Source organism: Hylobates moloch, unplaced genomic scaffold, assembly GCF_009828535.3.
Source record: "Hylobates moloch isolate HMO894 unplaced genomic scaffold, HMol_V3 SCAFFOLD_8, whole genome shotgun sequence".
Lineage (NCBI taxonomy): Eukaryota > Metazoa > Chordata > Mammalia > Primates > Hylobatidae > Hylobates > Hylobates moloch.
The window spans coordinates 45,399,591-45,426,165 of NW_026652283.1; the positions used below are offsets into that span (position 1 = coordinate 45,399,591).

Here is a 26,575-nt window from a genome sequence, read left to right on the forward strand (position 1 = left end):
TTTTTTTTTTTTTTTTTTTTTTTTGAGACAGGGTCTCCCTCCTGTTGCCGAGGCTGGAGTGCAATGATGTGGTCTCGGCTCACTGCAGCTTTGACTTCCCAGGTTCAAGCAATCCTCCCACCTCAGCCTCCTGAGTAGCTGGAGCTACAGGCCTGCACCACCATGCTCAGCTAATTTTTTTGTATTTTTAGTAGAGACAGGATTTTACCATGTTGCCCAGGTTGGTCTTGAATTCCTGGGCTTGAGTGATCTGCCCATCTAGGCCTCCCCAAGTGCTGGGATTACAAGCATGAGCCACCATGCCTGGCCTGCCCCTCTTTAAAAATAAACAAAGCCAGAAATAATCTTGCTTCTTTATGAGGTGTCCCCATCTCAGATGATAGCACTGTTGTTTACCCAATTGCTTTGGCTGAAAAGTTAGGAACCCTCCGTGTTTGCTCTCCACTCTCATACCCAAGGGCCCTCTTACTCCACCCTCTTGCCCAGTGGAAATAAGACTTCTCAAATAACTGGTAGGGGCCCAAACCACATTGAACCATTTCACAATTTTGAGACCTAGATATTGAATCATCAGGATCCAGAACAAATATTTCTGCTGCTGAGCTTCACTCATGTGTATCTGGCTGCCTTCTAGACTTTTATTCTTGGATGTCATGCGGGCACTGAATACTCAGCAGGACCAAAACCAGATTTACCATCTTCTCCCACTAAACCTGTATCTCCCTTTGTATTGCCTATTTTGATTTCTCATGCTAATGTTATTCAAATTAGAAACAGGATCCCTCCATTACCTCACCCCTTATAACTAATCAATTTTCATGGCCTAACAATTCTGCTTAATAAATACCTCCATCTGTCCCTACTTCGTTTCCCATAGTTCATACTCTCCTGCTGTCTTAGCACACTGTTGCAGTAGGCTCCTAACATGCTCTGGCATTAGCATCTGCTCTCTTGCAGTTCATTCCGTATACCCTACTGATAAAGGTCTTGCTAACATGCAGACTTATTCATGTCACCTGCCTACCTAACACCCCTCATTCCTATCACAAAAAAGTCCACAACTCTTCAGCTTCCCGTTCCAGGCTCTTTTCTCACCATTCTCCTCTTAGTTTTTCATTTATAAGCATATGTTGCAGTATGTAGCTGTTAATGAGTATTTTGGTTTTTTCCCCAAGTACATTAATTTTTTCTTTTATATTTTGAAATGTTACATACATACAGAAAGGTGCACAAGACATATGTGTACAGTTATATGATGAACACTCATGAAACCACATCCAGCTCAAGAAATAGAACATTAGCCGGGCGTGGTGGCTCACGCCTATAATCCCAGCACTTCGGAAGGCCGAGGTGGGCGGATCGCCTGAGATCAGGAGTTCGAGACCAGCCTGCCCAACATGGTGAAACCCCGTCTCTACTAAAAATACAAAAATTAGCCGGACATGTTGGCGCATGCCTGTAATCCCAGCTACTGAGGAGGGTGAGGCAGGAGAATTGCTTGAACCTGGGAGGCGGGGGTTGCAGTGAGCCGAGATGGCACCACTGCACTCCAGCCTGGGCAACAGAGCAAGACTCTGTCTCAAAAAAAAAAAAACAGAAAGAAAGAAAGAAATAGAACATTTCCAGCATGTGAAAAGCCCCTTGTATGTTTCTCCTTGATTATAACCCATCCTCTCTTACTTAGGTAATCACTATCTTGACTTTTATGATGATTACTTTTTTGCTTTTTAAAATAATTTTATCACACATGTAAACATCCCAAAGCATATAGTTTTGTATTTTGGGACATTCAAATGAGAGAGATCATGGTTTTTTGGTACTCTTTGTGTTTTGTTCTTTCTGTTCATCACTAAGTTTGTGAGATTCATCCATATTATTGCATGTAGTTAGAATTCTTTCATTTTTATTGCTGTGTAATACCCTAATTTCTTTTCTTTTCTTTCTTTCTTTTTTTTGAAATGGGGGTCTCACTCTGTTGCTCAACTGGAGTGCGGTGGTGCAGTCTCAGCTCACTGCAACCTCCACCTCCCAGGCTCAAGCAATCCTCTGTCCTCAGCCTCCTGAGTAGCTGGGACTACAGACACGCACCACCACGCCAAGCTAATTTTTGTATTTTTTGTAGAGGCAGGATTTCGCCATGTTGGTCAGGCTGGTCTCAAACTCCTGGACTTAAGCAGTTTGCCCGCCTCAGCCTCCCAAAGTGCTGGGATTACAGGAGTGAGCCACCATGCTTGGCCTACCTTGATTTCTATATCCATTCTGATGGTGATATACATTTGGGTTGTTTATAATTCTTTGGTTCTTATGAAAAATGCTGCTATAAACATTTTTATATGTATCCTGGTGTACAGGGCCTGAGTTTCCTGAGGGTAGAGACCCAAGAGTAGAATTGCTGCTGCCTGGGGAAAGTGTTTCTTCAACTTTACTAGCTAATGTCAAACTGTATTCCCAAGAGGTTCTATCAATTTGTTCTGTTTTTAGCAGTATATAAGAATTTTTGTTGTTTCATGTTCCCACTAGTACTTGATATTGTCAGACCTTTTAATTTTTAATCATCTTTCTGGATATATAATGATTTCTCAATTTAGTTTTTGTCTACATTCCTGTGGTTACTGATAAGCTAGAGCACCTTTTCATATGTTTATTGGCCATTTAAATGTTCTCTTTGGTGAAGTGTTTGTTCAGTGTTTTGTTCGTTTTTCTGTTGGGTTGTCTCTTTCCTAATTTCTTCATGTAGGCTTAGTATTTCTCCTATTCAACTATTACAATCTCCTAATATATCTCCTATAAATATATATTCTAACTGATCTGTGTATCTCCAGTCTCAAACACTTTTATTCTGTCGTCTTCGTAGCTACCAGAGTTCTAAGAGAAACCCTGTTGTCGTAATTCCCGTCCCTAAAACTCTTCAATGACTCTCCATTGCCCTTGAAGTTAAGAGAAGGACAACATGGGCTGTGAGATCCTTCATCATCTGCTCTCTAATTTCTTACTCCATCTCTGCTGGATCCTTTCAACTCCCTCTCCCTTCTTTACTGTAACCCCCATCTCTACCAAACTGCTTGCTGTTCCTTAAACACATAAAATTGTTTTACACTTGCATTTGCCATGGTTACCCTTTTTCTTCCCTTTGCTCTTAATTGGGAGAATACCTACACATCTTTTGAAACTCAACTCAAAGGTCAGCTCCTCTATAAAACCTTTACCAACTCTCCTTCTTATCCCGCCTCAATCCCTCCATCTTGTATTCTACCAAACACACTATCTTTATTTCTAGAAAGGCACCTGTTTATTGCATTTATTGGTTAATATGCCTGCCTCTTCCATCATATTATACATAAGTCCTTTCAAGCCATGGGAAGCCCCTTGAAGGTAGAGGAATTGCTTCATTGTCTTTTTGTTCTTGTGGCCTAGCACAGTGTCTGGCACAGAGCAGGATATGATAAATAGTAGTAATTGTTATTAATGTTATTACTCGTATTGGGTACGATTGGGTGCCAATCTGTTTTCTTATTAGACTGTAAATTCCTTGAGGAGCCTGGCACTTGAGTGGCATGTGGTAACATTTGTCTAGTGAATTAATAACTTATGAAAAACTTCTGAAAATAACAATCGCTTTAAGCAATATTTGGAGTAGGAACATAAAAACATGAGTATTAACTTTGCAGAGAAAAAAAAAGCTGGTTTACATCCATCTCATGAAGATGAAATCTTAGGCTCAAACTTATTCAAAGTAAAATTTTATAAGAACAAACGTAATGTTTTATGCTTTGGTTAAAAAGTAAGGGGTAAAAGTGGGAAAAGCCTAACTTGTCAGTTCGTATAGAAAAAAAGCTCAAATCTGTTATATGGTATTGTCTTTCATCTAAAAAATTAAGTTTTGTGGTGAACTGTAATTTGTGAACATGACTGGGAAAATAAAAGATCTGCTAGAGAGAGTATGATTTGCCTAGCACCTATGTCTGCAGTCTGAAGAGCTTGTCACTGTTAAAGTGAAATCTTATAGATGTTTCAGCTAAGACTATCTTTGCTCAAAAAGAGGGACAGGGTCATTCCTTGGAGTAACCTTCCTTTTTTTTTTTTTTGAGACGGAGTCTTGCTCTGTCACCCAGGCTGGAGTGCAGTGGCGTGATCTCGGCTCACTGCAAGCTCCACCTCCCGGGTTCAAGCAATTCTCCTGCCTCAGCCTCCCGAGTAGCTGGGATTACAGGCACATGCCACCATGCCCAGCTAATTTTTGTATTTTTAGTAGAGACGGGGTTTCACCATGCTGGCCAGGCTGGTCTCAAACTCCTGACCTTGTGATCCACCCACCTCGGCCTCCCAAAGTGCTGGGATTACAGGCGTGAGCCACCGTGTCCAGCTGGAGTAACCATTCTTAAACTGTTTTCAATAAGGCATTATGGGTGAAGTTACGCAGATAACACTGTCTCATAGACACACCTGCAGTGATGCATAATTTCTGGTCCATGAGCTCTACCTCCACTTCTTTCTGTCTCTCCCTTAAGAAAATGTATTGTAATGGAAGTGAGCAATAGTGAAATTAATTATTATAGTGATAACCTTGATCTGCTCCACATTTTATTTCCTAAAAAGCAAATCATTTTTCTAAAGTTCAATACTTTAATTATTAGTGTTAAGAAATTACTATATTCCTGACAATTGACATCTTGGTTGAGAAGGATATGTACAGCAGTATATTTTGTTTGTAGAAAGAAGAGAGGCTTTGGAGTCACTCCAGCTGTGATTCATATAGCAGTTCAGTCATTGCCCTGTGATCCTGAGCTAGTTGCTTAATATCCCTGACTTTCATCTAAAAAATAGGCTACCTACTTTACAAATTGCTGTCAGGACAATAAATAATTACGTAAAACAGCCAAGATAGTACATACCCCCTAAATATCTTTCAAATCTATATACATATCTCTGTTCTCCCCGCTACAGCCCTATTTTAAGTCACTAGCATCTATGTTCTGGATTATTTAGCACCCTTCTAAATGGTCTTTTGCTTCCAGTCTTGTCTGCCCTAGTTTTGTTCAGAGCAAAGGATATTGTGAAAGCTGACTTGAACCACTAACACGTGTGTCCCTGGTATGGAGATGAATATGTAGCCACCATGGATGAATGTGTGGTATGGAGATGAATATGTATCACATGACAGGGACTTGTTTAGCATTTTATGCATTATCTCATTTAATCCTCACCATAAGCCAGTGAAGTATTATTCACCCTTTAGAAACTGGAGTTTAGAGAAGGTGAGTGGCTTGCCCACTGCCACTCTGCTGGGACGTGAATAATTCTATGTGTGTCCAGGCCTCTCTGGTTCCAAAGCTGATGCTCTGCCCCTGCTTCATGCTGCCTGTGCTGTTCAGTGTTCTAATCCTATTTCTAAGTCCCTGCCTTCTGGGCTTACTGTACACTCCTGGTAACAGCTTTGCACGTCACTTAGCTACAGGGAGATGATGGTGGATGCAAATATCTGATTTTCCTGACAGTCACATTCCTTTTAGTATATTAATAAACTGACATTGGCCGGGCAGTGTCACGCCTGTAATCCCAGCACTTTGGGAGGCCGAGGTGGGTGGATCACTTGAGGTCAGGAGTTTGAGACCAGCCTGGCCAACATGGCAAAACTCTGTCTCTACTAAAAATACAAAAATTAGCTGGATGTGGTGGCGTGCGCTTGTAATCCCAGCTACTTGGGAGGCTGAGGCACGAGAATCGCTTGAACTTGCGAGGCAGAGGTTGCAGTGAGCCGAGATCGCCACACTGCAGCCTGAGTGACAGCAAGACTCCGTCTCAAAAAATAAATAAATAAGTAAACCGACATTCTCGTTTTATACTTCAGTTTTTTTAGGACTTAGCATGCATGAGCCTGCCTGGGTTCTCTGGACTCTGACAGGATTGAGTTTCTGGACTAGCAAGGCTGAGGGCCAGACTTGGTCTTTGATAAATTTGAGAAGGGCAATATCATGTGGCACAAGCCTTCTTGCAGCCAACCTGCTGCTCCAAGCTGCAACTTTCTGATGCCTACAATTAACCTTGATGACACTGATGAAAAATCTTACTTGGTTTGAAACCTGGATGCTTTTATAGACTTTTAGATAGTAACAGAAATGGAGACTGTCTACACTTGGTTTCCTTGAGATTTAGGAAACTTCTGAAGCATTTAATCCACAAACATGTTTTGAGACCTATAACAAGGGGAATACAAAGAAATTTAGTGTCTTGCCCTTGCCCTCAAGATGCTTCCAACGTAATTGAGAACATTAGAGTTTTTTCAAGACCCACGATTCAAAATACCGGATTACAGTAATTTCACATAGTAAACATTCTGTGTACCCAAATGGGTTTCAAGTGAATGCTTGATATACCTGAGCCTGACTTTTATGTGGAAGCTTGATAAATATTTGTTGAATAATTATTGAGTATTGGCCTCCCAGACACTGCTGTCTCATAGGCTTGACTCTAGCTCTGTCCTCTCCAAGAGGCTGCAGACTTAGGATATTTAGCTACTCACTGGAAAGCCACACCTCAATGAATCTTCCACCAGCACCTCAAACTCAACATGCCAAAACTGATTGTATTAACTTTCCATGTTTGGAGAGGCAGCATAACCTCAAAGTTAGGAGCACGGAGTCTGGGATATTGGTTTCAGTGACAGCTCTAGCTAGCTGGATGACCTGGAGAAAGTCTCTGAACTGTTCTTTCTTTGTGTGAAGAAATACAGGTTTACTCTTGGGATTCGATGAGATAGTGGATATAGCACATTCAACACAATACCTACACACAGTCAGTAATCATTAAATGTTAGCTATTATCATCCATAATTGCCCCAAAAACTTCCAATTTTTCCTATCTGGTAATGATACCATTATCCACTCGAACTCTCTTCTTCACTCCATGTCAGCTAAAGAGTTAGCAAAAACTGTATATTCTACCTTTTTTTTTTCCCACCCTGTCACCCAGGCTGGAGTGTGGTAGTGCTATCACTGCTTACCGCAGCCTCAAACTCCTGCGCTCTGGTGATCCACCTACCTCAGCCTCCCAAGTAGCTGGGACTACAGGCATGTGCCACCATGCCCAGCTAATTGTTTTATTTTTTGTAGAGACGGGGTTTTGTCATGTTGTCCAGGCTGGTCTCTAACTCCTAGACTCATGTGATCCGCTCCCCTAGGCCTCCCAAAGGGCTGGGATTGGGGCATGGGCCATGGTGCCCCTCCTATTCTACCTTTTTATGTTCTCTCAGATTATGATTCATTCAACATACACTTATGTGACATCTACCGAATGCCTAACACATTGCTAGGCACTGAAGTCACAGAGATGAATACTTACCAGTTTCTGTGTCTGTAGAAGCAAATACATATGTACCTGCAGACTTCAGATGATCCACATAATGGAGATACAGAAAGTATGTTTAAAAAAGAAAAAAATCTGAGCCAGGCGCAGTGGCTCACGCCTGTAATCCCAGCACTTTGGGAAGCCGAGGCGGGCAGATCATCTGAGGTTGGGAGTTCGAGACCAGCCTGACCAACATAGAGAGACCCCCATCTCTACTAAAAATACAAAATTAGCCAGGCATGGTGGCACATGCCTGTAATCCCAGCTACCCGGGAGGCTGAGGCAGGAGAATCGTTTGAACCTGGGAGGTAGAGGTTGCAGTGAGCCGAGATTGCGCCATTGCACTTCCAGCCTGGGCAACAAGAGCAAAGCTCCGTGTCAAAAAAAAAAAAAAAAAAGTCTGAAAGAGATTTCCCATCCTCTTTTCAAAACCAGTGCCCTTGCTGAAGCCTGCATTGCCTCTTACTGTAGATATAGCAGGAGGTTGGGTTTTTTTATTGGTTTTGAAATGTACAGGTAAAACATAAATTCATGCCCATTGCAAAAAAAAATAAATCGCAGAAATAACTAAAAAGTAAAAGCCTCTTACTCCACCTCTTTAATCTTACTCCCTTCCGCAAACGTAAATAACTGCACTGTTTACTGTTTAATAGGTACCCTTGAAGGCCTTTTCTATTTATACATGTATACATTTATGTATATTTATGTAGATAGAAATACAGTTTTTATACAAATGGGATGATACCATAAAGGTGCTTCTTCCTTTTTTCACTTAACCATGTGTGTTTTCAATTTTTCCATGTCAATGCATAATAGAATTACCTTATTCTTTTTAACTCCTAAATGGTATTCCATACTTTGGAACTACCATAATTTATTTAGTTATTTTCCTGTTGGAAACCTTGTAGTTTACTTCCAGTTTTTCATAATTGCAATCAATGCTGCAGCGAAATTTTGGCACATAGGTTTTTATAGACACATCTAGTTATTTCTGCAAGTAAGTTTCTAGAAGTGCAAGTACTGAGTTAAGAGGTGGTTTTGTGAGACTGTGCTAACTTACCCTTAAAAAAGACTGTACTTGGCCGGGTGTGGTGGCTCACGCCTGTAATCCCAGCACTTTGGGAGGCTGAGGCGGGCGGATCATGAGGTCAGGAGATCGAGACCATCCTGGCTAACACGGTGAAACCCCGTCTCTACTAAAAATACAAAAAATTAGCGGGGCGTGGTGGCGGGCACCTGTAGTCCCAGCTACTCAGGAGGCTGAGGCAGGAGAATGGCATGAACCTGGGAGGCAGAGGTTGCAGTGAGCCGAGATCGGGCCACTGCATTCCAGCCTGGGCGACAGAGCGAGACTCCATCTCAAAAAAAAAAAAAAGACTGTACTTGTTTACATTCCCGTCCAATAGAGAATGAGAATATTCATTTACATAATGAGAGTAATCATTACACATCTCACCAACACTGGATATTATCAGTCCTTTAATTTTTGCAAATCTAATGAATAAAAAATGTATATTGTTCTTTTATAGATTTTCTGTGGCTACTAGTGAAATTGAGCATGCTTTCATATATTTATTATTTCTATTTGTTCTGTGAATTACCTGTTTATATTGTCTATTTCTCTATTAGATTTTCTTATTCTTTTTAGTTTGAAGGTTCTCTCCATTACATTATGATATTAATTCTTTCTCTGTGATACGTGTTGCAAATATTTTTTCCTGGTCTATTGCTGGTCTTTATTTACATTGTCTTAAATCATACATAAGGTTTTAATTCTTCTTTATTTTTTATTTTATTTTATTTTACTTTTTTGGAGACAGAGTCTGGCTCTTGTCGCCCAGGCTGGAGTGCAATGGCGTGATCGGCTCACTGCAACCTCAGCCTCCTTGGCTTAAGTGATTCTCCTGTCTCAGCCTTCCGAGTAGCTGGGATTATAGGCATGGGCCACCATGCCCAGTGAATTTTTGTATTTTTAGTACAGATGGGGTTTCACCATGTTGGCCAGGCTGGTCTCAAACGCCTGACCTCGTTATCTGCCCGCCTGGGCCTCCCAAAGTGCTGGGATTACAGGCATGAGCCACCGCGCCCAGCCTTAATTCTTCTGTCAGTCTTTTCTGTTATGGCTTCCGGAGTTTGTGTTTTGCTTAGGAAGGGTATTCCTATCCCCTAGAAGATGTTATATGTTTTAAATTTTTCTTTCAATAATTTGAGAGTATGTAGTGTGAATTAGGTTTATAACTTTAAGAGAGTTTCCAGTAGTCCCAACACAATTAAATAGTCCATCATCCTTTTCCTACTGATTTAAAATGCCAGGTTGTACATGGGTTTGCTTCTAAACTCTATTCTACTCCTTTTATTTTTTTATTTTTGGTCCATTTGTGTGCAAACACCACGTTGTTGTGATTATTATAGCATTATAGAATTTTTAAAAACCTTATGAAGCCAGCTGGGCGTGGTGGCTCATCCCTGTAATCCCAGCACTTTGGGTGGCTGAGGTGGGCTGATCACTTGAGGTCAGGAGTTCGAGACCAGCTAGACCAACATGGTGAAACCCCATCTCTACTAAAAATACAAAAATTAGCCAGGCTTGGTGGCGGGCGCCTGTAATCTCAACTACTCGGGAGGCTGAGACAGGAGAATTGCTTGAACCCGGTAGGCAGGTGTTGCAGTCAGCTGAGATCGCACCACTGCACTCCAGCCTGGGCGACAGAGTAAAACTCCGTCTCAAAAAGTAATAATAAAAATAAATAAATAAACCTTATGGGGCCAAAAACTGTGTATTCTACCTTCTTTTTTATTTTATTTTATTTTACTTTTTGGATTTTTAGTAGAGACAGAATTTCACCATGTTGGCCAGGCTGGTCTCGAACTCTTGACCTCAAGTGATCCACCTGCCTTGGCCTTCTGAAGTGCTGGGATTACAGGCATGAGCCACTGTGCCCAGCCTCTACCTTTTTACTATCTTTCCTTTTTCTTTGCCTCAGTAGTTTTTGTTCTCATACTTTTCTTGACTGCTTTTATACATCTTCTCCCAGGTGAACTTTAGAATAAATCTGTCAGTTCCATAAAATATCTTATAAGTATTTTGATCAGAAACTCATTAAATTTATAGTTTAATTTGAGTCTCATCCAGGAATATGATGTGTTCCTCATTTATTTTTGTCTTCTTTTAATGTCTTTCTATAAAGTTTACAATTTCTTCATATAAATCTTGGGCATATTGGTGAGTTTAGTCGCATGTATTTTACAGTTTGCTTGCTATTGTACATCTTCCACCACATCTTTCTATTTGGTTATAGTTGGTGCATAGGAAAAGGATTAATTTTTGTGGCTGATCTTTTATCAAGCCTTTACTAAAATATAGTATTAGTTTTGAATTTTACAGTTCTTAGATTTTCTAAGTTGAAAATTAAATCACTTGTAAATAGTGATGGTTTTACGTATTTCTTTGTGATGGTCTTCTTTCTTTTTCTTGTCTTATTGCGCTAGTTAGGACTTCCAATGCCGTATTTAGTAGTTGCAACTATAGCAATGAAAGCTGCCATCTTTATCTTGTTCCTGACTTCAATAGGTATGGTGAATATTCTTAACAAATTAAATAAATTTTCTTCTATTACTGGTTTTGCGAGAGTTTTACATTTTTTATTTTGTTTTTTGTTTGTTTGCCTGCTTGCCTCTTAAAATCAGAAATGGATATTAAAATATATATAACTTTTTGAAAGATCTTTTCATGGTGATCATGAAGTTTTACCTCCTGTAAACTATTAATGTAATAGATTATATTAACAGATTTCTAAATACAGAACCATCCCCTGCATTACTAGATAAATTTTATCTAGTCATGAAAATTGTTTTTTAAGAACAGTTAAGTCTAAGATATTTGCATTTATGTTTTTTTTTTATTGTACTTTAAGTTTTAGGGTACATGTGCACAATGTGCAGATTTGTTACATATGTATCCATGTGCCATGTTGGTGTGCTGCACCCATTAACTCCTCATTTAGCATTAGGTGTATCTCCTAATGCTATCCCTCCCCCCTCTCCCCACCCTACAACGGTCTCCAGAGTGTGATGTTCCCCTTCCTGTGTCCATGTGTTCTCATTGTTCAATTCCCATCTATGAGTGAGAACATGCAGTGTTTGGTTTTTTGTCCTTGCGATAGTTTACTGAGAATGATGATTTCCAGTTTCATCCATGTCCCTACAAAGGACATGAACTCATCATTTTTTATGGCTGCATAGTATTCCATGGTGTATAGGTGCCACATTTTCTTAATCCAGTCTATCGTTGTCGGACATTTGAGTTAGTTCCAAGTCTTTGCTATTGTGAATAGTGCCGCAATAAACATACGCGTGCATGTGTCTTTATAGCAGCATGATTTATAGTCCTTTGGGTATATACCCAGTAATGGGATGGCTGGGTCAAATGGTATTTCTAGTTCTAGATCCCTGAGGAATCACGACACTGACTTCCACAATGGTTGAACTAGTTTACAGTCCCACCAACAGTGTAAAAGTGTTCCTATTTCTCCACATCTTCTCCAGCACCTGTTGTTTCCTGACTTTTTGATGATGGCCATTCTAACTGGTGTGAGATGGTATCTCATTGTGGTTTTGATTTGCATTTCTCTGATGGCCAGTGATAATGGGCATTTTTTCATGTGTTTTTTGGCTGCATAAATGTCTTCTTTTGAGAAGTGTCTGTTCATGTCCTTCACCCACTTTTTGATGGGGTTGTTTTTTTCTTGTAAATTTGTTTGAGTTCATTGTAGATTCTGGATATTAGCCCTCTGTCAGATGAGTAGGTTGCGAAAATTTTCTCCCATTTTGTAGGTTGCCTGTTCACTCTGATGGTAGTTTCTTTTGCTGTGCAGAAGCTCTTTAGTTTAATTGCATTTATGTTCTTAAGTAACCTAATAGTCTTCTTTATTTAGGCTATCTTTGTCTATTTTTTATATTGGAGCAATATTAGTTTAGTGCAATGGTTCTCAAACTTTTGGTCTCAGGACCCATTTGTCCTGTTAAAAATTATTGAGGATCCACAGAGAACTTTGTTTATGTTAGTTACCTATCAATGTTAGAAATTAAAATGGAGAAAATTTTAAAACACAAGAATATACAAGCATGTATTTTGTTATTAATAGTTGCCAGAGCAATGACATCATCACATGGCATTCCATTAGCCTCTGGAAAACCCCACTGTATACTTGTATGAGAGAATGAGAGGGAAAGAGTCAAAACATCTTAGTGTCATTATCAAAATAGTTTTGGGTGTGTGGACTTCCAGATAAGTCTCGGGATCTTCGCATATCCCCAACCTACACTTTGAGATCTGCTGATATGGCAGAATGAGTTTACCATTCTTCCTATGTACTAAAATAAGTAACATAGAAATTATTTATGTGTTGAAGGTAGAACTCATCTGTAAATTATTTGAAACTGATGGTTTTTGGAATGGTATATCTTTGCTTATCATTTCCATTTCCTGAGTTAATGGTCTACTCAGGTTTTATATCTCTTCTTGGGTCAATTTGTAAATTTATGTATACTAGAAAATCATGGAATTTCATGTAGATTTTCATTTCTTTAAGAGTAAAGTCATGCTTTACATTACAATTTTTAGATTTTCTATTGAAAATTAAATCCCCCGTTTTTTCCTTCTCCCACTGTTTACTTGTGTATTTTCTCTTTTATTCTCATTTGGATTTGCCTTGGGTTTAACTATTTTATTGTTGTGTGTTAGTGTGTTTTAAAGAACATTTTTTGGTATGATTACTCAAGTTTATTGTTTTTTGTTTGTTTTTCAGTCTATCTTTACTAATTCATTTATTTTGGTGGGTTTATTTTTTTAAGTCAGATTTATTGAGGTATAATTTATATATAGTAAAAACTTACCCTTTACAGTGTACAGTTCTGTGAGTTTTGACAAATGCATATAATCATTTAACCACCACCACAATCAGGGCATAGAAGAGTTCTACCACCCTCAAAAATCCCTTCATTCCCCTTTGTAGTCAGCCTCTTCTCTGATCCCCAGCTCCTGGCATCTTGTTTCCTGTTTTGGTAGTTTCTTCCTTTTTATTTCTGAGTAGTATTCCATTATGTGGATATACCGCCATTTGTTTATGCGTTCACCAGTCGAAGGACATTTAGATTGTTTCCAGTTTGGGGCTGTTATGAATAATGCTACTGTAAACATCTATGAACAAGTTTTTGTGCAAACGTAAGTTTTCTTTATTCTTGAGTAAAGAACAATGAGCAGAATTGCTGGGTTAAATGGTAAGTATAAGTTTGACTTTGTAAGAAATTGCCAAGCCATTTTCCTGTCATTCTCTGTTCACTGGATTTGCTTACTATTTGTTTTGCTCTTTCCTTTGCTTCTATCAAATCTCTGTTTTCGGGATGTGAGTTTAGACTCCTTACTATGATTCCCTTTAGCGAGAGCATAGGACACACCAAAATGCCTCAAGCACAAAATGCCAAGGAGGACACCACAGTGACAGGATGGGAAAATGGAGTCATAGGAGGGAGAGGAGAAAAATAAGAAAGAGGAAAACGGAGAGCAAAAGAAGGGGAAGAAAAGAAATAAAAATAAAATGATGCATAGGAAGGCAGCGGTGAGTGCATGGAGCTAGCAGTGAGACTTTCTAATAGTCTTGCTGCCAGTCTCCTGGGGACTCATGGGGCTCTCAAAGAAAAATTTATGGGATGAAAAAATGTGGTAGGGATTTAATAAATATTTGATTAACTGATTGATTAATTCATTAAGGAGCTTGGTATTTTAAGTAGGTTATAAGAAACAAGTTTGTTAGAACTGCAAAGGCATGAACTGGAGACAGTAATAACATTGAAAACCACATGGAAAGATGAATAAGTTGAGAGAGAAGAAGAACCCTGAAAACTAATTTAATGGTCTGGAATAAGAAGAGGGGTTGGCACTGGAGATAATCAACTAGTCATAAAACTACATAAATACAACACAGATTGTTTTGGAATAAACACGGGAACTTAGTGACGATCAAGGGTGACCTTCTGAGTTCTCTAGCTCTAGCACATGCCATCTGTCCCTGATTGACACCTGAACTGATCTGAGAACACCCTGGGGCCAGACAGCTAAGTGATGAGGAAGGAGTGGTACTGAGGGAGTGTAAGCTTTGGGGGGGAGTAAGGGGTAGATTAAATGCCTTCAAAGAGCCCTCTAGCTTTCAGATCTTGTGATGCTTGTGAAAATATTGCTAGAGTGTCATATTCTTAGAATAAGAATTCTCTTAATTTGGAGAAAGGCCCTAAGACCTTCAAGGGGAAAGAATACACAAAAGCCATTTGGTAATCCAAGCCAAGACAATTACCATTAGTCTCTGGAGGTATTTAAGAGAGAAAGAACTTCCTTTCCACTGAAGAATTCATGGAATTATTCGGCTACCAAGGGTCCAATGTTCCTATTATGAAGTAAGGTAACTGCATGTTGTAAGAGAAGGAAAAAATGGTGGCAGGACAGATGTCTTTTCCCTTCAGCTTATATGAATTTTGTGCACAGCTTTAACATTACATTAACTGTGACTTTAGTCCTTCTCTCACAAGAAAGATCATTCACTTTTCAGAATGCTGGAAAGCCCATGGAGTTGAGATACTATATAAGTGTCATGTGAGAAATGATATTAAAAAGTTGCACTATTTAAGAAACGTTTATTAAGGACCTACTAAGCACTGGGAACTGTTTTAGGCACTGGGAATACAGTAGTGAACAAAACAGACCAAGTCCCTGTCCTCAAGGAGCTTCGTAAGTTTTGGTAGGAGCACATGGGGTCAAGGAAGGCTTAAGAAAGGAGTGACATTTGCTGCACTTCCGATCTGTTGTCTACGTGGCAGCCAGAAGATTTCTAAAATCACAAGCCTGAAAACGTTATTCCCTTGCTTAGGTCTCACCAATGGCTCCCTTTTGCTTTTCTGATGAAGATCAAAGTTATATTGCCATGGCCTGCAGAGTCCTGCAGGGTCTAGCCCTCTCCCTCTCTGGCCTCATACGCCTCTGTCTCTTCCATCTTGGGTGGGACACTCTGCAATCCCACCACACTGGACTTCTTTCAGTTTCTCCATCATGTCACCCCTCCTTCTGCCTCAGCGTCTTAGCACCCGCTGTTCCCTGGATCTGGAACACACGTCCACCCAACCCCTCCTGCTCCTACCTATCCCCAACTGCCACCAGTCTTGCCCAGTTACACCCATGTATCCTTCAGCTGTAGCTCCAATGTTAATTCCTCAGAGTTTTCCCAACTGTTTCCCCTTCCCTGCAAGCTATATATACTCTCCCAACACCCTCCCAACACTCTACTTCCTCTCTCCTCTTCCTCCTCTTCTCTGCCCCTTCCCTTGAACACTAAACAAATGAACACACAAATAAATATAAAATAGTAAATTGAGATAAATGCTTCAAAGGAAAAGAATAGCTTATCATAATATTTCAATAGGGAAACATCATTTTATATATATTATAGATATATATTAGTTCATTCTTCACTCAATAGGTGCCCAGAACTATTTGCTGAATGAATGAAAAAATGAATGAAAAAAATTATGAGTAAGATTTCTCCAATTAGAGAGGGAGTGAAGATAATTCCAGGCAAAGAAAATGACACAGTCAGAGATACTGAAGCATGAATGAAGTAACTGGCAGATGACTAGAAAGACAGGCAAGAGGGACTGGCTCCTTTACAATAAGATGGTAAAGGTAGGCGGGATACTACTTATAACCTTGGATTTTTTTTTTTCTGTTTGAGAGTAGGGGTAGATGGTGGAAATTAAAAGTATTTAAGCAAGGAAGCGTTATATTTAAATCTGTGTTTTAGGAAGATAGTTGATTCTTCATCTAGGGCTGTTCCATGTCTGAAATTTTAAGTTCTGAAACAGAGAAGTCCTTGTCATTCAGCATTGCTACTAGGTTGTTTAATCAAAGTCAGTTAAAGTGGTACATCATAAAAAGTACCACATATACCACATATATACTTTCAACATTGCATTCTAACTTAGAAATGCACAACCACTTGCTAGTCTTTGGGTAGAGTGTCAGGGCCTTTTATCAAGTGTAGAGTCCTTGATTCTTGAACAACCATATCCATATCGACTTGTCTGTGGATTTTGGCTTCAGCTTCTTTACAATAGAACAAGAAAGCCAGGTGTGATGGCTCACGCCTGTAATCCCAGTGCTTTGGGAGGCTGAGGTGGGAGGATTGCTTGCGCCTAGGAGTTTGAGACCAACTTGGACAACATAGCAAGACCCTCCCTCTACACAAAATAAAAAATAAAAAAATTAGCAGGGCATGGTGTATGCACCTGTAGTTGCAGCTACTCAGAAGGCTGAGGTGGTAGGATCACTTGAACCCAGGCGTTACAGTGAGCTATGATCACGCCACCGTACTCCCAGCCTGAGCAGCAGAGTGAGACACTGTCTCTTAAAAAAAAAATAGAACAAGAGACTTAAATATTCTTATGAAATAGCCTTTGCACAGACTCCACTGTTAGGATTTTTTCCAGTTTTTTTTTTACATGATATCATAATGGTTAGGACAGTCTCTCAAGCCAGACCACCTGGGTTCAAATCCTGGATGTACCATTTCCTAACTTGGGTAAATTGCTTAGCCTTTTTGTGCCTCAGTTTCCTCAGCAACCACTTCAGAGAGTTATTGTGAGGATGAAGTGGCTATTTTATATAAAGCCTTAATGTACTGCCTGATATATAGTAAATATTCAATAAATGTTAACTGTTTTCTAGTTGTCTTACCCACACCCAATTCAATAGCATTTAAAAAAGAGATTTAGCTTTAATGAAACTTCCCAAAGTATCTGATTTAGTGTTCTTAGAAACAACAGTTCTCTTTCTTTTTGCACGATTGGTTTACATAATGTTTAACTAAATTATGTAAATGCAATAACTACTACCACAGGAATAAAGAAATTTTGGAACAATCACAATGACTTACACTCAGCTGGTAAAAGTGGAGGTAGTGTATGTGTGTGGAAGAGGGTGGCCTGCCAGCCAGGAACATTCAGAGCACCGTGTCCATTAACTAAAATGTATTACAGCAGGAATGGAAAGTTTTAGTTAACCCAGTAGGTCGGTAGGGAAGAGGCTGGTTAAGAGAGCATCCACTCTTGGACAACAGCCTCTACTTTCCAGCTTCCTCTCTCCCTTGCTCCTGTTATAACTGTGCTTTCATCTCATTGACTGCCTAGATCCAAGCCAGACCTTTAATGTCCCAAAGCACCAAAAAAGAGAATGTTCCCTTATGTAATTTAAAATGAAAACAATTCTAACTTGTAAAATAAGTGTAAGGAAGTTCAATAAATTTCTGACTTTTACCATGGTGATTCTTTTTTTTTTAACGGTTTTTCTAGTAAGTGGGTTTAGGGGTCTCGTTCTCTTGCTTCTGGATCCGCCGCCTCGCCTCCCTAAGAGTGTTTACAAGTGATCCACCTCTCAGGCTTCTCCCAGAATTACTTCCTTTCCTACTGAGCCTGCATCTCATGATCCACCACTTTTAAATGCTCTCTTGCATTTAAAATGTCTTCTACCCAATTTCCTTACACACTTGTCCTTACGCAGAACCCAGCTAATAAACCCCCCGAAACTGGGTATACTGCATTTGCGATAACTTTGTAGCTTCCGAGTAAAAATGTCCAAAAGGTAGTCAGACACAAAATCTGAAACCCAGGAGACAAAGTAAGGGTAGATAAAGGAATTTGGGAATCTTCGAACAAAAAAGTGAGATTTAATCCTGTGCAGGTGGGCCACATGGCCAAAGAAAGACATGTAGAGTGGGAAGAGCAAGACCTGGACTGAGAACTCTGAGAACACCACGGTGTAAGGGGTAGGTGGAGCGGAACTGCCGATGAAAGAGGGAATACCCACATGCAAGAAAGCCTGAATCCAAGGAAGGAGAGCTTCAGGAAGGAGTGGTTATGGATGTCAAGTGTATTAAAGAGGTGAGGTCAGATTAGACAATGCCTAGAACCTAGTAGGTTCTCAATGCATACTTGCTAACTGATGGATTCACCAAGACCGAAACAGTCAGGAAGTCATTGATGATCTTGGTGCTTAGTTTGAGTTTTCCTAAAAGTGGACCCTGAGACGAGGATTAGTCTGTTTGAAAGATGAAGAACACTGGTGTGTGTGGGAGGGGGATGAACAGGGAGGGGACGGCCAGTAAAGGGTGAATTAAGCCAGCAGCCACCGTGGGCAATGACAGCTTAATCCCACTGGGAAAGCTCAGGAAGTCAGTGCAGAACACCCACCTCATCGTTCCCCCTCTCACAGGGTGAGGGAGCTCTTTCAGGTCATTGGTTGAGGACTGTTCTTAGAGGGCATTAATTCACTGACATTTCCAGCCTGCTGCTTGGGCAGCAGAACAGACCCCGGCTGTGAGAGAAATCCCTCAGGTGAATGAATGCAGGTACCAGCGGCTGGTAGCCTGGGATTCACTGAAATAGTAAGGGCAGAGGATACTGGTAGGGCAGTGACATCCTCTAACACCTGGTACCTGCAGTTTCACTGGCAGAAGCTAGACTGCTGTGGAGCAGTAGGAAATTGGAAGTGAGAAGTGGAGGAAATGGGTGTAGGTAACTATTTCAAGATGTTTGGCTGAAAAAATAAGATAAAAAATATGTCAGTAGGCTGACTCTGCGAAGGGTAGGAAAGAACGGTAAAATGGGAGATCGGAGCCTCCCGGTGCTGTTCATTGAGGGTTCTCACAACACTTCCCTGTTTTTAGTTAGGAGAGAGAAGGTCAGCTGCACTAACCACTTCTTACTTCAGGATCCTCTTTTAGCTTCCCCAGACAAGCACCCAGTGTTTCCTCTGCTAGACTTTGGGTCCTGGGTTCCCCAACTAAAGAGGCCCTGCTGATACAGCCTCACATGCTAGCAATTCTAAGCCTGAAGTGCCAGAAGAATAGATTGAATATAGCTGCAGAGCAGACTGGGACACGTGTGGAACACGGTGGCCAGATTCTGAACCCTAGGAGAACCACAAGGTCAGAGGAGGCCTTCTGAGGGGTCTGCCGCTGCTGAGGGACTCCTTGCATTCCTGGCCTTCCCCCTCCCCTGTCAGCACATCTCAATAATTAGTTTGGTTTGGGTGTAACAGACCTGCCCCGTAGAAGGAACCTGCCTGGGACATTCATCTAAATATAACTCTTTGATTGATGTCTGTCTCTTAGCTAAAGCTTAAGCTCACAGGGGCAGGGACGGTATTCATTTCAGCACTATTGTATCCCTAGTGTCTGGTGCCTAGTCAGTACTCAATAAATATTGCATATTTAATGCAAAAATACCCAGCAACAGGTAATGCTGTCTATTGATGGTGCCTACACCAAGAAAAAGATAAAACCAGGATTTTTATCCTTCTAGAAGTGGATTTTCTATGCAGTTAATGATTTAAACTTACAGGTCCCTTACTTGCATGAACTCCTTTCAAGACCCTGGAAGAGGCCTTAGCAATATTTTTACATGGTTACATTTTTTCACGTTGCAAAAATAAAATACTTTAATCAAAATTAAGACTACTCTTTTCCGTCTGAGTTCATATTTCCCCTCCTGGAGTGGCGTTGGAGTGGCTGTGGATGTTTTGGTGATCTGTTTCAGGAGAAGCAGAGTTGGGAGTATATTTTATATTCAGTTGATGCATCTGTTTATGTGGTTTGCGGTCCCTTCTGTGTAGAGTTAACTTACTGCTGGCTGTCCTGGTATATAAATGGCTCTCAGGAGTACTGCTACTGCCTACTATGCTAATTAACTTGGTCAGGCCATGAAGGTGCATGATGAGAGCTTGTCAGGGGACATGAATGTGTCCTATGATGCTCTGCAATGGAAGAGAAACAAAGCTTAAAATGTATGGATCCAGAAACTAGTCCTCACATCGCTTCTCGGCCTTTTGGCTAAGATCAAGTGCAGAAACTAGTCCTCACATATGTAAAACTGTAAGTGAAAATTTTAGTTCTTATTAATGGCTGCTGAAAACAAAACCTCACACCTGTCAGGAATACATCTTAATGCAGTGTATACAATTGTAAATGTATCATTTTTTTTCTTTTCCTTTTTCTTTCTTTTTTTTGAGCCAGAGTCTTGCTCTGTTGCCCAGGTGGGAGTGCAGTGGCATAATCTTGGCTCACTGTGACCTCCATCTCCCAGGTTCAAGCGATTCTCCTGCTTCAGCCTCCCAAGTAGCTGGGATTACAGGTACGCACCACCATGCCCTGCTAATTTTTTTTTCTTGTATTTTTAGTAGAGACGGGGTGTCACCATGTTGGCCAGGCTCATCTCAAACTCCTGCTCAAGTGATCCGCCTGCCTCAGCCTCCCAAAGTGCTGGGATTACAGGTGTAAGCCACCACGCCTGGCCATATATATATATATATATATATAATTTTAATGGGAATCACATGAAATGGAATTTATTAAAATTCCTGTGTTTATAGTGCATAAGTCTGTAGCAATACTACTAACAATGAGTGCATTCTTATGTGAAGTTATATACACATCTCCGAAATATTGACCAAAGGTAACATAAAACTCATAATATGTCACTATAACCAGGACACCAATAATAAACTGTAAAAGGGTATCAATAAAGTCTGAGAATATTAAGGAAAATTCGAAAGGCCGTGAAATCTTACAACTCTTATATGAAAGAAACTTGATAGAGGTTTCCCCAAATTTTACGTTAATCCTTGACATTTATGTAACAGTACTAGTAAGGGGTTTTGAAGTGGAAAGAAATTCTCTAAGCTATCAGTTATAAACAAATTTTGGTCAACAATGGTAGAAGAAAGACAGGATTTTCTATTTTCTTTATAGAAAAATGAAGTATAGATGCTTCAAAATTGTTCATATGAAGAGTCAGAGTCCACAGCTTAGAAAATACAAGAAAGGCCGGGCGCGGTGGCTCACGCCTGTAATCCCAGCACTTTGGGAGACCGAGGCAGGCGGATCACAAGGTCAGGAAATCGAGACCATCCTGGCTAACACAGTGAAACCCTGTCTCTACTAAAAATACAAAAAATTAGCCGGGCATGGTGGCAGACGCCTGTAGTCCCAGCTACTCGGGAGGCTGAGTCAGGAGAACGGCATGAACCCAGGAGGTGGAGCTTGCAATGAGCTGAGACTGTGCCACTACACTCCACCCTGGGCCACAGAGCAAGACTCCATCTCAAAAAACAAAAAAAGAAAATACAAGAAAGGCCGGGCGCGGTGGCTCACGCCTGTAATCCCAGCACTTTGGGAGGCTGAGGCGGGCAGATCACCTGAGGTCGGGAGTTTGAGACCAGCCTGACCAACATGGAGAAACCTCGTCTCTACTAAAAATACAAAATTAGCCAGGTGTGGTGGTACATGCCTGTAATCCCAGCTCTTGGGAGGCTGAGGCAGAAGAATCGTTTGAACCCTGGAGGCAGAAGCTGCAGTTAGCTGAGATCGCGCCATTGCTCTCCAGCCTGGGCAACAAGAGCAAAACTCCGTCTCAAAAAAAAAAAAAAAAAAAAAAAGGAAAGAAAATACAGGAAATAAGCACTTAGAAGTGTATCAATTAATTTAAAATTATGTCATTGGAATATTTTTATGTTTCTCATTTTCCTCAACCTTTAAAACTTTGTAATTGTTGTGAAATGATTTGTCATTCTAATAAATACTCACTTTTGAACCTAATTTTATATTTGTAATTTTGTTTCTTTTTTTTTAAGAGGGTCCTCAAAGTCATATATGCTAAGCTTCGGATGCCACAGCATGTGAATCTGCCCCGTATCCTCCTTATCTGCCTGGCTTTAGGTGGTTTGGGATGTAAAGCAATATCATCTCGAGTCCAAACTATAGACAATTGGTGTATAATTGGCTTCTGTGTAGACATTTTAGTCTCCTGACCTCTTTCTTTGTTTATAGACTAACTTGAGTTTCCAGAATTTACCAGGAGCTGAGAACCACTCCCTTCTAATTCACTCATGGAGTTTGAGCTTTAATCTTCCTGAGCCTCCTCATTCTAGACTCACCCTGAGCCCAGGCTCCAGGGACAAATTCTTTCCTTTTCCATAGGGTGACCTCTAGAACGGAGACAGTTGAAGAGGAGAGGAAGAGGGTCACATGTGTGCAGAATTCTAATTTGGTGATTCTTTGGAGGGGTGCCTCCTAATTGGTTCAGTTGGTATATCTTGCAGAGAAATCTGACAGAAATAAGAAAGGAGGCGGCATACTATGAACAGTTGCAGAAAATAGGGATATTTAGCCTAGAGAAAAGGTACCACTTTTAGAGGCCTATGTCAGCAGCTCTTGCCACAGCAACATTGTATAACAGACTTACTCAGAATTCAGTGTCATAGATGGTGGATATATATTTCTTGAGTGTACAGTTGCGTAGATCACCTGAGATTCAGCTAGTCTAGGCTGAGGTCAGATGGGCCTGACTCTAAGCTGTGGATTAGGTCCAGGTCTGTTCCACGTGTCCTTTATTGTTCTTGAACCAGCAGCTACCAGAGGCATGTTCTTCTCATGGTGGGAGGCAGGAGCCCAAGAGACCAAGGCCAACTTTGCATGCGCATCTTTTTCTTTTTCTTTTTTTGTGCATATCTAAAATCTCTACTTGCATTATGTCTGCTAACATTCCACTGGTTAAAGGAAGTTGATGGCCAAGCCCAAAGTCAGAGGGTAGGAATGTCACTTCATCCTGCTTTGAAGACTGAGCAAGTCATATGAGCAAAGCACATCTGTGTGGCAGAGAAGATGGGAGGCAGAGGAATGAAGGGAATGGATATTTGATGAACTGATATGCCACAATAGCTATTATATCAAAGAAACAGCAACTTTCCTCATCTCTCAGTCAGTCCTCAACCTACGAAAGCCTATCCTCACCCCGCACTCTTACCAAAATCATTCTCTTACTGACTGCCTCATTCCATCTAGAATCTGATTTCTCTTCTTCATTCTCACTACATTGCTTGCCTAGATTGCCTCTATAGCCTACTAACTGCTCTCCTTGTCTCTGGTCTCGTCCTTTCCCGATTCATCATCCACAGAGCTGCCAGCCATTATCTGTATCTCATCGGCATCCACATCATCATTATTGGTACCTATTTTGCATTACACTTACTGGTTTATGTGCCTGGCTCCTTCATTATACTGAGAGTGTCTGGATGACAAGAAATGTGTTTTATTTACCTTTGAATCTCTAGCACCTTACACAGGGTCTGACACATAGTAAAACTTCAATAAATTAATGTGAAAAGAAAGAATCAAAGAAAGGAGATGGGGTTTCAGTTCAAGTCTGCATGACCTGAAACCCCATACTGTTTCTACACTATCATAATATATCTTTAGTCACAGCTGTGTTGCTGATAAAAATAAGGACACAGCTCAAACCCTCCCACTGCGACACCAATGGAAAAGCAGGTTACTGAATCTAGATTAACTAAAGATTCTTCCTCCTATAATCACAATAATCCTTCCCAATCCTAATTCCTCTCAGATGGAAAGGTCTAGAAGCCATAAAAAATTTTTAATGGCCATAAATATATTAAATACATTATATTAAATATATTTTTAAAATGCTGAAATTTACTCTTACATAAATCCATGTGCCATTTTTTTTTTTAGGTGGACCCTCACTATGTTTCAGAGGCTGGCCTCAAACTCCCAGGTTCAGGTGATCCCCCTGCCTCAGCTTCCTGAGTAGCTGAGATTACAGGCATGCACCACCACACCTGGCTGCAATATGCCATTTTTTTACCTATCAGATTGGCAGAGATCAAAAAGGTTTTAATAGTGCACAAGTATACCTTAGAGATGTTGAAGATTCAGTTCCAGGCCACCACAATAAGGCAAATACCACAGGAAAGCGAGTATATGAACTTTTGGTTTTCCGGTGCATATAAAAGTTACATTTATGCTATATTGTAGTCTATTAAATGTGCAATAGCATTATGTCTAAAAAAAATACACACCTTAACTTAAAAATATTTCATTGCTTAAAAATGCTAATGATCATCTGAGCCTTCAGCAAATCACATTTTTGCTAGCGGAGAGTTTTGCCTCAATGTTGATGGCTGCTGACTGATCACGGTGGTTGCCTAAGGTTGGCGTAGCTGTGGCAATTTCTTAAAAATGAGACAACAGTGAAGTTTGCCACAATGACTCTGTTTTTATGAAAGATTTCTCTGTAGCATGTGATGCCATTTGATAGCATTTTACTCACAGTAGAACTTCTTTCAAAATTGTAATCAGTCCTCTCAAACTCTGCCACTACTTTATCAACTAAGTTTATGTAAGATTCTAAATTCTTTGTTGTCATTTCAGCAGTGTTCACAACATCTTCACCAGGAAGTGGATTCCATTTGAAGAAACCACTTTGTTTGCTCATCCATAAGAAGCAACTCCTCATCCATTCAGGTTTTCTTATGAGATTGCAGCAATTCAATTACATCTTCAGGCTCCACTTACTGTAATTCTCGCTATTTTGACCACATTCGCAGTTACTTTCTCCACTAAGGTCTTGAAACCCTCCAAGTCATCCATGAGGGTTGGAATTAAATTCTTCCAAATTCTTGTTAATATTGATATTTTGGCCCCCTCCCATGAATCACGACTGTTCTTAATGGGATCTAAAATGATGAATCCTTTCCAGAAGATTTTCAATTTACTTTGCCCAGATCCATCAGAGGAATCACTATTTATAGTAGATATAGCCTTACAAAATGTATTTGTTAAGTAATAAGACTTGAAAGTTGAAATTACTCCCTGATCCATGGGCTGTAGAATGGATGTTGTGTTACCAGGCATGAAAACAACATTCATATTCTTGTACGTCTCCATCAGAGCACGTGGGTGACCAGGTGCATTGTCAATGAGCAGGAATATTTTGATAGGAATATTTTTCTCTTAGCAGTAGATCTCAACAGTGGGCTTAAAATATTATGTAAACCATGCTATAAACAGATGTGCTGTCATCATGGCTTTATTGTTCCATTTATAGAGCATAGGCAGAATAGATTTAGCATAATTCTTAAGGGCCCTAGGATTTTTGGAATGGCAAATGAGCACTGGCTTAAACCTTAAGTCACCAAGTGCATTATGCACCTAACATGGTCAATCTGTCCTTTAAAGCTTTGAGGCATTGACTTCTCCTCTCTAGCTTTGAAAGCTCTGGATGGCATCTTCCAATATAAGGCAGTTTCTTTTTTTTTTTTTCTGAGAAGGAGTCTCGCTCTTTCGCCCAGGCCAGAGTGCAGTGGCGCTATCTTGGCTCACTGCAAGCTCCGCCTCCCGGGTTCACGCCATTCTCCTGCCTCAGCCTCCTGAGTAGCTGCGATTACAGGCACCCGCCACCGTGCCCAGCTAATTTTTTGTATTTTTAGTAGAGACAGGGTCTCACCGTGTTAGCCAAGATGGTCTCTATCTCCTGACCTCGTGATCCGCCCGCCTCGGCCTCTCAAAGTGCTGGGATTACAGGCTTGAGCCACCGCGCCCGGCCAAGGCAGTTTCATCTACATTGAAAACACATTGTTTAGTGTAGCCACCTTCTTTGATTATCTTAGCTAGACCTTCTGGTTAACTTGCAGCTTCTCCATCAGCACTTGCTACTCCACCTCGTAATTTTCTGTTACAGAGATGCCTTCTTTCCTTAAACGTCATGAGGCAACTTCTGCTAGCTTCAAACTTTTTTTTTCCTCTTTTCTTTTGAGATGGAATTTCGCTCTTGCTGCCCAAGCTGGAGTGCAATGGCACAATCTCAGCTCACTGCAACCTCCGCCTCCCGGGTTCAAGCGATTCTCCTGCCTCAGCCTTCCGAGTAGCTGGGATTACAGGCACATGCCACCACTCCCAGCTAATTTTGTATTTTTAGTAGAGGCAGGGTTTCTCCATGTTGGTCAGGCTGGTCTCGAACTCCCAACCTCAGGTGATCCACCCACCTTGGCCTCCCAAAGTGCTGGGATTACAGGTGTGAGCCACCACGCCCAGCTGCTTCAAACTTTTCTTCTGCAGCTTCCTCACATCTCTCAGCCTTCATAGAATTGAAGAGAGTTAGGGCCTTGGTCTGGATTAGGCTTTGGCTTCAGGGAATGTTGTGGCTGGTTTGATCTTCTATCCAGACCACTAAAACTTTCTGTCAGCAATAAGACTCTTTCATTTCTTATCATTCATGTGTTCACTAGCATAGCATTTTTTATTTCTTTTAAGAACTTTTCCTTTGCATTCACAGC

At 40.6% G+C, this 26,575-nt stretch overlaps 1 protein-coding gene and 1 pseudogene across 4 annotated transcripts in view; both read left to right on the top strand.

The window, feature by feature from the left end:
* Positions 1-26,575, top strand: part of RNF220 (ring finger protein 220) — a 254,653-nt gene that overhangs the window by 37,486 nt on the left and 190,592 nt on the right. The window lies entirely within an intron of this gene.
* LOC116474073 (U2 spliceosomal RNA) lies at positions 20,254-20,365 on the top strand (annotated as a pseudogene).